Below are 14,468 nucleotides of genomic sequence, written 5' to 3'. Positions count from 1 at the left end.
CTGCTTTAGCAGGCAGATTCTCAACCACTGCGCCACCAGGGAAGCCCCACATCTACTTTTTAAAAGCTATTAAAATCTGGAAGACATTCTTTTATAATTAAGAAAATTAAGTAAATTCCCTCTGTTTAATGAATAATCACAGTTGAAGGAAAGAAAATGTAGTAAAAAGGAAGATAAGAGTTTTAAATCAAGGAATAACTAACACAAAGATTGAATTGAGCACTCAGGGCCCCTGCAGCATCCAGGCTGTTTAATGCTGGTGTATTTAGGGAGGCTGCATCTGCTTATGATAGCAAAGCCCAAAGCTGGGCAAATGTGCCCGCCTCCACGCATCTCTGTCCTGGACCACACTTACCCCAGACATGCAAACAAAGAAGGACAGTGGTCTAAGCTTCATTTCTGTTTTTTCCAGAAATATCATGTCAATCTGTGGACCTGGTGGTGTAAAAATGGATTTCAAAGGAGCTCAGTGCAAATCCTAATCTTGTGTGATACGCCACAAATCAAGCCAGATGATTTTCCCCAGGAGTCACTAAACAACATTTTCAGAGGAAATCGGCCATTTTCTGGTTCTCAGCTTTTCTTTCCCCCACTCCTCAGACTAAACCCATTTATCAACTTCCCTTTTGGGGAATCTAATCCAGGCATTCCCCAGCAGGGCCCACATGTAAGGAGCTGTGGTCTGTAGAATAATGCTTCCCACCAAAGATGTCCTCGTCATGATCCCCTGACCCTGTGACTATGTTGCCTGTCAAGGGATTTTGCAGGTGCAGATAAGTTAAGGTTCTCGAGATGGGGAGGTGGTCCTGGGGAGTCCAGTCTAATCACATGAGTTCTTAAAAGCAGAGAACTTTTCCCAGCTGGTCAGAGAGATATGAAAACATAAGAAGAGTCAGAAAGATGCTGTGTTGCTGGCTTTCTAGATGAAGGAAGGGCCATGAGGGTGGCCTCGGGAAGCTAGAAAAGAAGGAAATCCATTTCCTTGCCTTGACTTTAACTGAGACCTTGATCTTAGCCCAGTGAGACCATGTTTAACTTCTGACCTACAGATCTATAAGACAATAAATCTGTGTTGTTTCAAGCTACTATGTTTGCAGTAATTTCTCATGGCAACAATGCAAAACATATACAGAAGTTTTCACAGCTCCATAGTATTCAAGAGCCAATAGGAAACTGAGGAAACAACAAGGAAAATATAAAGTGTCTTCCAAAATTCTAAAATCATTTTCTGTGCATGTGGGTAAATATATCAGTGGTAAATAGAATGGTTTAATTGTTATTTTTTTCCATGGACATTGTATTACTATATACATTTTAAAAGTTTTGTAACCCTAGGTATCTTCTTCTAGCCTATAAGACCCACTATTATTTTTTCAATTTTTAAAAATCCAGGCAGTCACTTGGCAAACACACATGAGTTTACTCAGCTTTGAGTGCACCACCGGAAGCTAGGGAAGCTAGTAACTAGTGCTGAGGTGTGGAAAACCCCAACGGAGGCCAGACAGTCAGGGGGCAGGAACGGCAGTGACCTGGCCCAGGAGGCCCCAGTCTGCTGGATGTGGCCAACTCAGAGCATCTTCCTCCTTCCCTTCAGCTCTTGCACTGAAAACTGAAGACGCAATCCCATTAAGTAGAGGAAGTGGATGGTGGGAGGGTAGGATGAAGTCATTAGGAACATAGAAGACAGAACGTCTGGTGAATAACGTCACAGCATTGCTCAGGATCTTGCCTTCAGTTAAGATGGAAAGAACATATATGTGTCTTGAACTCTTTCTCACCTCAAATTGTTTCAGATTGTCTAAGGTCTAAAGCATATTGACAGCCATTTTTCAGGCTATGTCTTAAAAAACATATTTGAACTATAACATATAAACCCACAACAAATCCACAAAATCAGCACATATTTTAAGTAAGGTATTATATCAATTTGCAATTTATATCAATGGCTAAACTTAGCAAACACTTCATAATCTAGATTTTTTTTTTAACCTGGCCATGATCATAATTATAAGATTTAGGTGATGTCTTGCTTCTATTGCTCTAGGGATAAAATGAGGAATTGTGAACCAAGGCAAATAAATATCATAAACTTGTTTTACAATTTGTTATCGGTAAAAATCATAATATTTTCTATTAAGATTTTAGTTTGTAATATTTTCTTCCCCCTGGGAGGGTTAAAAAACAAAAACAAATGTTTAATCATTTAATCTACACACAAAGTTGCTGTATGTGAAGAAAACTCAGCAAATTAAAGTCTCCAGTAGTCACAGAATTTGTTGGAAGAGTTAATAGGGACATCATCTGATCAGGCTTTGAGGTCCCTCCCCCATCAACCATCTGGAATGCCCTTAGTGATCAATAAATAAAGAGAGAAGTCTGAATAGTGGAGTAAAACACAGCCATAGATTTCCAAATGTGATAACAACAACTGTGAAAGATCTCAAAATTAAATCACAGTTGATATCTGCATTACTTCAGGGATACTACTACTGCTCCTTTCAAAAAAAAAAAAAGCCAGTTCAGGAAAATGGTCACTTATATTTCCTAAATCAGAAGAAAATTTGAGGTTGTGTGATGTCAAAATAGATCAGCTTTTATGATTCATTTTTTAATTTCTTAGCATTGTAGAAGGAAACTTGCTTCCTCCACTCACTACACTTCTGACAACAGATGTGCATGCAGTTTTCCCACACTTCAGACACTGGCACATACTCCCTGGACTTAATGCAGACCCCACAGGTTAAGGGCTTAGCTCCCCAAGATGCCCCCACTTCAGTCTACAGTTGCAAATCCTAGATGTCACCTGTGCTTCTGACCAACTGGTTATAAACTGTAGGTTTCCACAATGCCCTCCCCAGATTTGGTAATTTGTTATATAGCTCACAAAACTCAGGGAAAACTTGTGTTTACTGGTTTATTTTAAAGGATATGGCTGAACAATCAGATGAAGAAATACGTGGAGTCCAGTCCTGATGTGTCCCTAGCACAGGAACTTCACTCCCATGGAGCTGGGTTGGGTCATCCTCCCAGCATCTGGATATATTCACGACCTGGAGCTCCTGAAACTCTGTAGTTTAGGGATTTTTATGGACCCTTCATCAGGTAGACATGATCAGTTATTGAGTCAATCTCCACCCCCCACCTCCCTACCCTCCCACCCCCACTCCCTTCTTCAGAGGATGGGAGGTGAGACTGGAAGTTCCAAGCTCCTAATCATAGCTTGGTCTTTCTGGTGACCAGCACCCATCCTGAAGCCCTCCAGGAGTCCAGCAAGAGTCTCCTCATCGGAACAAAAGACACTCCTATAACTCAGGAGATTCCAAGAGATTTAGGAACTCCGTGTCAGGAACTGAGGACAGAGACCAAAGATGTATTTATTATGTCACAAGTTGTACTTAGTCTCTTTCAAATGATTTTGCGTTTATGAAGGCATACTGTGGTAATGAAAATAAGGATCCTACTTTTCATATTCTTGCAGAGTAAGAAATAGTCTTTTCTTTCTAAGCTGCCTGGGGCATGCCTTGGCAGGCTATCAGAATACAAAAGGAGATACAAGAGTAAAACAGAGAACTGCTTTCTAATCAGTTGCAAGCTCTTAACTTCATTTTATATTCCCCATTCTCACTCTATGACTGTGTAATGACTTTTGACGCTTGCTTCCTCTGCCTTGACATTGAGTTTCCATGGAATAGATTTATACACCAAAAAGCCAAAAGAATTGACAACCTGATAGGTACCCTGGCCATCTCATTCTAACAGGAATGCCATTGGTCTGACTATCAGATCTCTCTTCCAGGGAGCACTTCTGTGCAAGGAGTCCCCTCTATGATTCTATCCAGCCTGTGTTGGGCCAAACCCTATCCTACAGAAGACTTGGATCTTTCCTGGTTCAATTGGATATGGTTGAGTTTTCACATCCCTGTAGCGTGGGACATAACTTACCAGGACATAAACTCATTCTGAACAGAAGCTTTGATTTCCTTGGGTGAAAATTGCTGCTCACTTCCTAGATATTATTGTTTTCAAAACTTGACTCTGCTAATTCAGTCCTGAGCTTATAAGAGGTTTTAATAAATGATAACTGTCCCTTTTTAAAAGCCAAACAATCACTTAATATGATAAAGCAAATATTTTTTATTGTCCTGAGAAATAGATGTGTCAGGAAAATAAAACCTCTGTTTTTGTAAAATCAGAACAATTTAATTTTCATTTTTGAAAATATACCCAATATTACATTTACTTAGTTACATCTTGAACATTGCCAAAAGTAACCAGTGTATCCATACAGCATGTTTCATTTCAGCAGTTAGAAAGGAAATTTTTCCACCTCCTTAAAAACACACCCATGGATGAAAAATGTTGCCTGCCATATGAGTACACAAAAGATGTTGTGGCCATCAGCCACTCCAGACCAATGGTGCACCCTGAGGGGACTCAGGATGGGAAAGCACAGGATACTGGCCCCAGAGAGCTGAGGTGCATATCAGAGGGATGATTTCAATGAGCCCAGATGCTTGCATCTTCCTATACATAGCAAAGCACTAAACTCCTTAACTTGAGATGTCTGGTTTTCTTTAATTAACTGTAATGTTTGATGTTCTGACTACCTGGTTTTGGTTGCAAAACTTCTATATGTCCTGGCTCCTCCCTTACCTCTTTGGAGCTGTCACTCAGAGCTATCTGAGAGGCTGTCTCCTGGGCTTGAAGTCCTCAGAAAGTTTGCCAAATAAAACATAATTCTCAACTTCTAGGTTGTGTATTTTTTTCAATCAACAGCACACACATTTTTCTTTACTTCTAGGTGTGGTTTTACTGAATATATATCAATTCAAAGAACCTTGTTTGAGCAACTACTGGGTGAAGTGACCTTGTGTGTGGTTTAAAATGTAGAGGCTGATGTCTGTCATTAAATTACATGGACTTTGGAACAGGTGAAGCTCATTTACATAAGTGAGTCTAATACAGGCTAAGCCATGATGTGTTGAGGTAATAAACAACCTTCAAATCTAGTTGATTAAAGCAGCAAAGGTTTGTACCTTGCAAATGCTCCCCGTCCATCCCTAGTTGGTGGGAACTCAGGTGTGTTCATAAGCCTTCCAGTTGACAGAGCAACTATCATCTCAAGTGTAGCTCAGTGCTGTACACAGGCAGAGTCCTAGTGTCCCACACCGGAAATGAAGCCTTCTATTGACTTCCCCAATCTCCAACAGGCCAAGGAAAAGCAGTCATAATCCTGGGCCCAGAGAGAAGAAAGCTGGAAATGTTTGAGGACCTGCCTCAATGACCCATCTCACATGAGGCAGAGTGGAGTGAACAGCACGTGGATTGTCAGGTGACGCGAGTACCACAGAGGAGGTGCATCTCAGGTGAGTCCTTGAAGGAAGAGACTGTGAGGGCACTGGCAGTACTCCAGGTGAGAGAATAGCCAGAAAGGAAGAGGCAAATTATAGGATTAGAGATGTATGTTTGGGAGTAATTAACATTTGAGGGGTATTTGAACCATCATACAAATGAGATTTGTTGAGATATCTTAAGATGAAAGGATCAAGAAAGCAGAAATGGAAAGGTGTGGGGAGAAGAAAAATCTAAGATCAGTCCTAGGTACCTGGACTCTTATGGGTAATAGAGCCATAGATTGTCAGGCTGTCTGCCTCCACCCCACTAGACAAAAGTGAGCATCACGGACCTCCTCAGGCTGTTCACAGCATCTCCTCTAGTGTGAGAAACAGTTTTCAGTGTGGCCATTCTTCACATTTGGTTGACTCCACAATCTTCCACACTTAGTTGTCTCTCAGAGCAGGTTGCCTACAATGTGGTTTACATAAAAATAGCCTAACAGGAAATAAGTAATATTATGAGATGAAAATCAGACTTGTGGCCTGTGAGGCCAAGCTTCATAATGAAGGCAAATATTATAAAGGGAAATGCTCTGAATTTAAAAACAGGAAATGTCGAAGAGCACAGATGAATCCATCAGCACTGAGGCCATGGATTAAAATATCTCTCCCTAACTTGTTGGTACTTAGAGTAATGCTCGGGGCACAGTGGGACCATGATAAAAAACACGATTCAGTGTAATGCAGTTTTCTGTGGACCCTGGTGGGCATGCTTGCCAAAATTGATTGATATAATGTGGGAGGTTAACTGCTTTATTGATATTATCCCCATTTTAAAAAGAGCAAAAGGAAGAAATTACCCCTCTGTATTCCCTAAAAGGATCATTTTAACAATGCCATGTAATTTTATAAAGTTTATTCTTAATATTTGGTTAGAGAAAAATTTTGTATTTCAATTACCCAGAGGAAGTAACATTCACAACAAATGCAGCACACTTTGTTCTTTGTTTACCAGGAGAAACAACAGGCATAGGCCATGAAAAGGCAGGTCTTGAAAAGGAGTTTCATTACTCCAAGTCACAAGATTGTAGGAATGCATCCACTCTACAGAGTCATGTCTAGTGATTACCTGCTGTGTTCCAGGCACTGTTTGATCGTGAAGTTAAACTTGCGTTAAAGATGAAGAAGAAATATTGTTGCTGCCCTTATAAAGCTTAAACTGAATATAAATAGTAATTACAAAGTTTGAGAAATACTAGGAATGAAACTAGTGGATGATACACTAAGTACAAAGAAGTGAGAGCCTTTTAGATGGGGAGGCCAGGGAGAGCTTTAAGCCAGTACCTGAAGGATGACTCAGCAGCCAGTCCAGGGGCAGAGGTGGGAGAGGGTGGGAGAGAGGAGGAAACCCTCCGAGCTAAGGGAGTGGCATAAGCAAAGGCCTTGTCTGGGAAACACAGAAAGCATACCAGGATGCTGAGGTCCCCCAGAACAAGTGGCTGCATGCTGCACAGAGAGAGGAGGCAGGTGGGAGGGAGCAACGGGCCAGGCTGCAGTGAGGCCATACCCCTGAGGATGGTGCTGCCAGATGTTCTGGTGATGAGGCCTTTGCCCAGGTGCCTTGAGGCTTGTTCTGGCAGCACCAGAAAGGCTAGAGGCTGGGTCAGCTGCTGCAGACACAGTGAAGGGCCTTCGTCTAGGCACCACTGACAGGAACATAAAGCAGGGGAGCCGTAGACCCCCAGCCCACATTCCCTCTGTCCAGCACCCTGGTGGTCAGCCTCCAGGAGCAGCTGGCAGGCAGACGTGTGACCTAGGGCCCTAGGTCAGCACTGAAAGCAGTGCGGAGGGCAGGTGTGGGGCTGACAGACAATGGCTCACTGACTCTCATGGTGGGCCAAAGGATAAACTGGAGGTGGGCTGCTGTGGAGTGCAGGAGAGACATGAGGTTGGTAGAGAGGTGAGGCAGATGGCACAGGCCTCACAGCCTCTGTCAGGAGTTTGTGTTGAATTTTAGGTACAAGAGGAAATTGTTGAGGGCCTTTGCAATGAGAAAAATTGGTAGTAATCACAGTTATTGTAGCAGCAGCAGAAGTGCTATTTATTGTGAGCTTGCTATGTGCCAGCCCCCCACTCTAAGTGCTCTGCGTTCAGTTCTCATAACATCCCTATGAGTCAGGAACTCTTAGCCCCATTCTACAGAGAGAACTGAGCATGGAGAAGTTGAGTAATTTGCTAGGAAGCAATTTGCTAGGAAGTAATTTGCTTAAAAGCTTGGCAGCAATTCAACGTCCTGATTAACTTGGGAAGGGGGGAGACTAACCATGCAGGGAATTTAGGATCATGCCAGCAAGACATTCAGAGGGTAGTCCCTGCATTGGGGGAGTGCCTTTAATACCCAGGGGCAGCTGTGACCACTTCTTAAACGTGAAGAACATAAACCCAAGTTGCAGATGCAACTCAGAGAAACAGGCCACTAAAGCAGTTAGGTTTTCTGGTATTACACTTGTCCATCTTTCCACCTAAAGAAACAAGCACAGTGTCAGGTGCTCCCTGCATCCCAGAAACCTGCCCTGTTGCCACAGAAGCCTAGAGAGGCCCCCGATGAGCTCTGCCCCACTTGGATCAAGAAAACATGATCCAAGACGTGGGACTCAAAGGAAGATTAGAACTAACATCAGAACCAATCTCATTGGTCTAGGGATTGACCATAAAGTTACCAAACTCAGGTCCAGCTGCTCACTGCTCAAAAATCAATACTCAAGAGGCAAGTGTTGGTAAAAATGGAAAATGTTGCATTTAATCAGAAAGCCAGCATATGGGGAGAAGGCAGACTCAGTGTCTCCAAAACCAACTCCGAAGTTTCTGCTCAGCCATGAAAGTTTTTGAATGAAAGGGGAAGTAATCTCAGTTAATCACTGAGATAGGGGGGTCAGAGTCATCACCATCCCCCAATGTGTGCAAGCTTGTTGACTTCTTGTGATCTTTCTTTAGATGCTATCTTGTTCACACAGAAGCTAGGGAAAGCTAGGGAAGAGATCTGGTCATCTGTTAATTACTTATTCTTCATTTCTACTTCTTTGATTTATGGAAAGAACCAACAGGTTAGGCAAGGTATTGTGTGATCAAAAGATTTGAAAGGTGTGCTTGGGCTGGAGATGAGTAGAGGATGGGGGTGCCTAGTTTAAGGTTAGTTACAGTATAGCTCCGCTAATGTGACAAGACAAAGGGGCCTCTGGCAGAGGAGGAAGCTGTTTACAATAAGGCTCTGACATGCTAAGCTTCACTGGAGTTAACTGGTCTTAAGCAAGGCATGTGCCTCAAAGTGTGAGTGTGTGTGCACATGCGCAAGTGCACGCATGCCTCTGTGTGTGTGTGTGTGTGTGTGTCTGTGTGTGTTACATCTACAAAGACTGGCCCTAACCATTCAGGGTGAGCCAAGGAGACTAAGGCTGGAAAGTGAATTTATGAAACTTTACAGAATAGATTATTACTGCATTATCTACTATTTCTGGATTGAACTGCAGAGGAAATGAAACAAAAATAATATTTGCAACCTTGTAAGAAGAATATTTTCTCAGGAGAATTTCAGTTTAATTCTGTAATAAGACCCAGTGCAGTTGCGAAGTTTTGATTAAATTTGATAAGCAAAGCTGGACGTATGGGTCCTGTGCAGTTTGCTTCCTTGTAATTAAAAACATAATTCTTGAACAGTCACAGTAACATGTTTTTTCTGTTAAGTCAACATATACCACAGGACTAGGGGAAAGAAAAGAGTATTCAATCAAATATTTGCATTTATTGAATCACTTAAGAATAGTGCATTTAGGGGGACCTTGAAGATGGCGGAAGAGTAAGACGCAGAGATCACCTTCCTCCCCACAGATACACCAGAAATACATCTACACGTGGAACAACTCCTACAGAACACCTACTGAACGCTGACAGAAGACCTCAGACCTCCCAAAAGGCAAGAAACTCCCCACGTACCTGGGTAGGGAAAAAGAAAGAAAGAAAAAACAGAGACAAAAGAATAGGGATGGCACCTGCACCAGTGGGAGGGAGCTGTGAAGGAGGAAAAGTTTCCACACACTAGGAAGACCCTTCGCGGGCAGAGACTGCGGGAGGCGGAGGGGGAGCTTCGGAACCGCGGAGGAGTGCACAGCAACGGGTGCAGAGAGCAAAGCGCGGAGATCCGCGCACAGAGGATCGGTGCCGACCGGCACTCACCAGCCCGAGAGGCTTGTCTGCTCACCCGCCGGTGCGGGCAGGGCTGGGAGCTGAGGATCGGGTTTCGGTTTCGGACGGAGCGCAGGGAGAGGACTGGGGTTGGCGGCTTGAACATAGCCTGAAGGGGTTAGTGCACCACGGCTAGCCGGGAGGGAGTCCGGGGAAAAGTCTGCACCTGCCCAAGAGGCAAGAGACTTTTTCTTCCCTCTTTGTTTCCTGGTGCGCGAGGAGAGGGGTCTAAGAGCGCTGCTTAAAGGAACTCCAGAGACGGGCGCGAGCCGCGGCTAAAAGCACGGACCCAAGGGACGGGCGGGAGACGCTAAGGCTGCTGCTGCCGCCACCAAGGGGCCTGCGTGCGAGCACAGGTCACTATCCACACCCCTCTTCTGCGGAGCCTGTGCAGCCCGCCACTGCCAGGTTCCCGGGATCCAGGGACAACTTCCCCGGGAGAACGCACGGCGGGCCTCAGGCTGGTGCAACGTCACGCCAGCCTCTGCCGCCGCAGGCCCGCCCCGCATGCAGTGTCCCTCCCTTCCCCCCCCCCCCGGCCTGAGTGCGCCAGAGCCCCCGAATCAGCGGCTCCTTTAACCCCGTCCTGTCTGAGCAAAAAACAGACGCCCTCCAGCGACCTACACGCAGAGGCAGGGCCAAATCCAAAGCTGAGCCCCTGTGAGCTGTGAGAACAAAGAGAAAGGGAAATCTCTCCCAGCAGCCTCAGAAGCAGCGGATTAAAGCTCCACAATCAACTTGATGTACCCTGCATCTGTGGAATACATGAATAGACAACGAATCATCCCAAATTGAGGACGTGGGTTTCGAGAGCAAGATCTATGATTTTTTCCCCTTTTCCTCTTTTTCTGAATGTGTATGTGTATGCTTCTGTGTGAGATCTTGTCTGTATAGTTTTGCTTCCACCATTTGTCCTAGGGTTCTATCCGTCCATGTTTTTTTAAAAATTTTTTTTCTTAATAATTAATTTTAATAACTTTATTATACTTTACCTTCTTTCTTTCTTTCTTTCCTTCCTTCCTTCCTTCCCTCCTTTAGACAACGAATCATCCCAAATTGAGGAGGTGGTCTCTGAGAGCAAGATTTATGACTTTTTCCCCTTTATCTCTTTTTGCGAGGGTGTATGTGTATGCTTCTGTGTAAGATTTTGTCTGCATAGCTTTGCTTCCAACATTTGTCCTAAGGTTCTATCCGTCCCTTTGTTTTTTTTTCTCTAAATAAGTATTTTTTAATTCAATTACTTTATTATACTTTATTTTATTTTACTGTATCTTCTTTCTTTCTGTCTTCTTTCCTTCTTTCCCTCCTTCCATCCTTCCTCCCTCCCTCCCTCCCTCCTTTCTTTCCTTCTTTCCTTCTTTGCTTCTTTCTTTCTTTCTTCCTTCCTTCCTTCCTTCCTTCCTTTCCTTTTTTTTTTCTTCATACTTCTACTAATTCTCTTTACTTTTTCTCCCTTTTATTCTGAGCCGTGTGGAGGAAAGGCTTTTGGTGCTCCAGCCAGGAGTCAGGGCTCTGCCTCTGAGGTAGGAGAGCCAACTTCAGGACACTGGTCAACAAGAGACCTCCCAGCTCCACATAATATCAAACGGCGAAAATCTCCCAGAGACCTCCATCTTAACACCAGCACCCAGCTTCACTCAACGGCCAGCAAGCTACAGTGCTGGACAACCTATGCCAAACAACTAGCAAAACAGGAACACAACCCCACCCATTAGCAGAGAGGCTGCCTAAAATCATAATAAGGCCACAGACACCCCAAAACACACCACCAGACGTGAACCTGCCCACTAGAGAGACAAGATCCAGCCTCATCCACCACAACACAGGCACTACTCCCCTCCACCAGGAAGCCTACACAACCCACTGAACCAACCTTAGCCCCTGGAGACAGACATCAAAAACAGCGGGAACTACGAACCTGCAGCCTGCAAAAAGGAGGCCCCAAACACAGTAAGATAAGCAAAATGAGAAGACAGAAAAACACACAGCAGATAAAGGAGCAAGATAAAAATGCACCAGACCTAACAAATGAAGATGAAATAGGTAGTCTACCTGAAAAAGAATTCAGAATAATGATAGTAAGGATGATCCAAAATCTTGGTAATAGAATGGACAAAATGCAAGAAACAGTTAACAAGGACCTAGAAGAAATAAAGATGAAACAAGCAACGATGAACAACACAGTAAATGAAATTAAAAATACTCTAGATGGGATCAATAGCAGAATAACTGAGGCAGAAGAACGGATAAGTGACCTGGAAGATAAAATAGTGGACATAAATACTGCAGAGCAGAATAAAGAAAAAAGAATGAAAAGAACTAACAACAGTCTCAGAGACCTCTGGGACAACATTAAATGCACCAACATTCGAATTATAGGGCTTCCAGAAGAAGAAGAGAAAAAGAAAGGGACTGAGAAAATATTTGAAGAGATTATAGTTGAAAACTTCCCTAATATGGGAAAGGAAATAGTTAATCAAGTCCAGGAAACACAGAGAGTCCCATACAGGATAAATCCAAGGAGAAATACTCCAAGACATATATTAATCAAACTGTCAAAAATTAAATACAAAGAAAGCATATTAAAAGCAGCAAGGGAAAAACAACAAATAACACACAAGGGAATCCCCATAAGGTTAACAGCTGATCTCTCAGCAGAAACCCTATAAGCCAGAAGGGAGTGGCAGGACATACTGAAAGTGATGAAGGAGAAAAACCTGCAACCAACACTACTCTACCCAGCAAGGATCTCATTCAGATTTGATGGAGAAATTAAAACTTTTACAGACAAGCAAAAGCTGAGAGAGTTCAGCACCACCAAACCAGCTTTACAACAAATGTTAAAGGAACTTCTCTAGACAAGAAACACAAGAGAAGGAAAAGACCTATAATAACGAACCCAAAACAATTTAGAAAATGGGAAGAGGAACATACATATCGATAATTACCTTAAATGTAAATAGACTAAATGCTCCCACCAAAAGACACAGATTGGCTGAATGGATACAAAAACAAGACCCTTATATATGCAGTCTACAAGAGACCCACCTCAGACCTAGAGACACATACAGACTGAAAGAAAGGGGATGGAAAAAGATATTCCAGGCAAATGGAAACCAAAAGAAAGCTGGAGTAGCAATTCTCATATCAGACAAAATAGACTTTAAAATAAGGACTATTAAAAGAGACAAAGAAGGACACTACATAATGATCAAGGGATCGATCCAATAAGAAGATATAACAATTGTAAATATGTATGCACCCAACATAGGAGCACCTCAATACATAAGGCAAATACTAACAGCCATAAAATGAGAAATCGACAGTAACACATTAATAGTAGGGGACTTTAACACCCCACTTTCACCCATGGACAGATCATCCAAAATGAAAATCAATAAGGAAACACAAGCTTTAAATGATAAATTAAACAAGATGGACTTAATTGATATTTATAGGACACTCCATCCGAAAACAACAGAATACACATTTTTCTCAAGTGCTCATGGAACATTCTCCAGGATAGATCATATCTTGGGTCACAAATCAAGCCTTGGTAAATTCAAGAAAATTGAAATTGTATCAAGTATCTTTTCCGACCACAATGCTATGAGACTAGATATCAATTACAGGAAAACATCTGTAAAACATACAAACACATGGAGGCTAAACAATACACTACTTAATAATGAAGTGATCACTGAAGAAATCAAAGGGGAAATAAAAAAAATACCTAGAAACAAATGACAATGGAGACACAACGACCCAAAACCTATGGGATGCAGCAAAAGCAGTTCTAAGGGGGAAGTTTACAGCAATACAAGCCCACCTTAAGAAGCAGGAAACATCTCGAACAAACAACCTAACCTTGCACCTCAAGCAATTAGAGAAAGAAGAACAAAAAACCCCCAAAGCTAGCAGAAGGAAAGAAATCATAAAAATCAGATCAGAAATAAATGAAAAAGAAATGAAGGAAACAATAGCAAAGATCAATAAAACTAAAAGCTGGTTCTTTGAGAAGATAAACAAAATAGATAAACCACTAGCCAGACTCATCAAGAAAAAAAGGGAGAAGACTCAAATCAATAGAATTAGAAATGAAAAAGGAGAAGTAACAACTGACACTGCAGAAATACAAAAGATCATGAGTGATTACTACAAGCAACTCTATGCCAATAAAATGGACAACCTGAAAGAAATGGACAAATTCTTAGAAATGCACAACCTGCCAAGACTGAATCAGGAAGAAGTAGAAAATATGAACAGACCAATCACAAGCACTGAAATTGAAACTGTGATTAAAAATCTTCCAACAAACAAAAGCCCAGGACCAGATGGCTTCACTGGCGAATTCTATCAAACATTTAGAGAAGAGCTAACACCTATCCTTCTCAAACTCTTCCAAAATATAGCAGAGGGAGGAACACTCCCAAATTCATTCTGAGAGGCCACCATCACCTTGATACCAAAACCAGACAAGGATGTCACAAAGAAAGAAAACTGCAGGCCAAAATCACTGATGAACATAGATGCAAAAATCCTCAACAAAATACTAGCAAACAGAATCCAACAGCACATTAAAAAGATCATACACCATGATCAAGTGGGGTTTATTCCAGGAATGCAAGGATTCTTCAATATACGCAAATCTATCAATGTGCTAAACTATATTAAAAAATTGAAGGAGAAAAACCATATGATCATCTCAATAGACGTAGAGACAGCTTTTGACAAAATTCAACACCCATTTATGATAAAAACCCTGCAGAAAGTAGGCATAGAGGGAACTTTCCTCAACATAATAAAGGCCATATATGACAAGCCCACAGCAAACATCATCCTCAATGGTGAAAAACTGAAAGCATTTCCACTAAGATCAGGAACAAGACAAGG

Source organism: Delphinapterus leucas, chromosome 2, assembly GCF_059928025.1.
Source record: "Delphinapterus leucas isolate spDelLeu-1000000601 "Yukka" chromosome 2, BTC_Dleu_Yukka2, whole genome shotgun sequence".
In the NCBI taxonomy this organism is placed as follows: Eukaryota; Metazoa; Chordata; class Mammalia; order Artiodactyla; family Monodontidae; genus Delphinapterus; species Delphinapterus leucas.
This window is presented reverse-complemented; position numbering follows the sequence as displayed.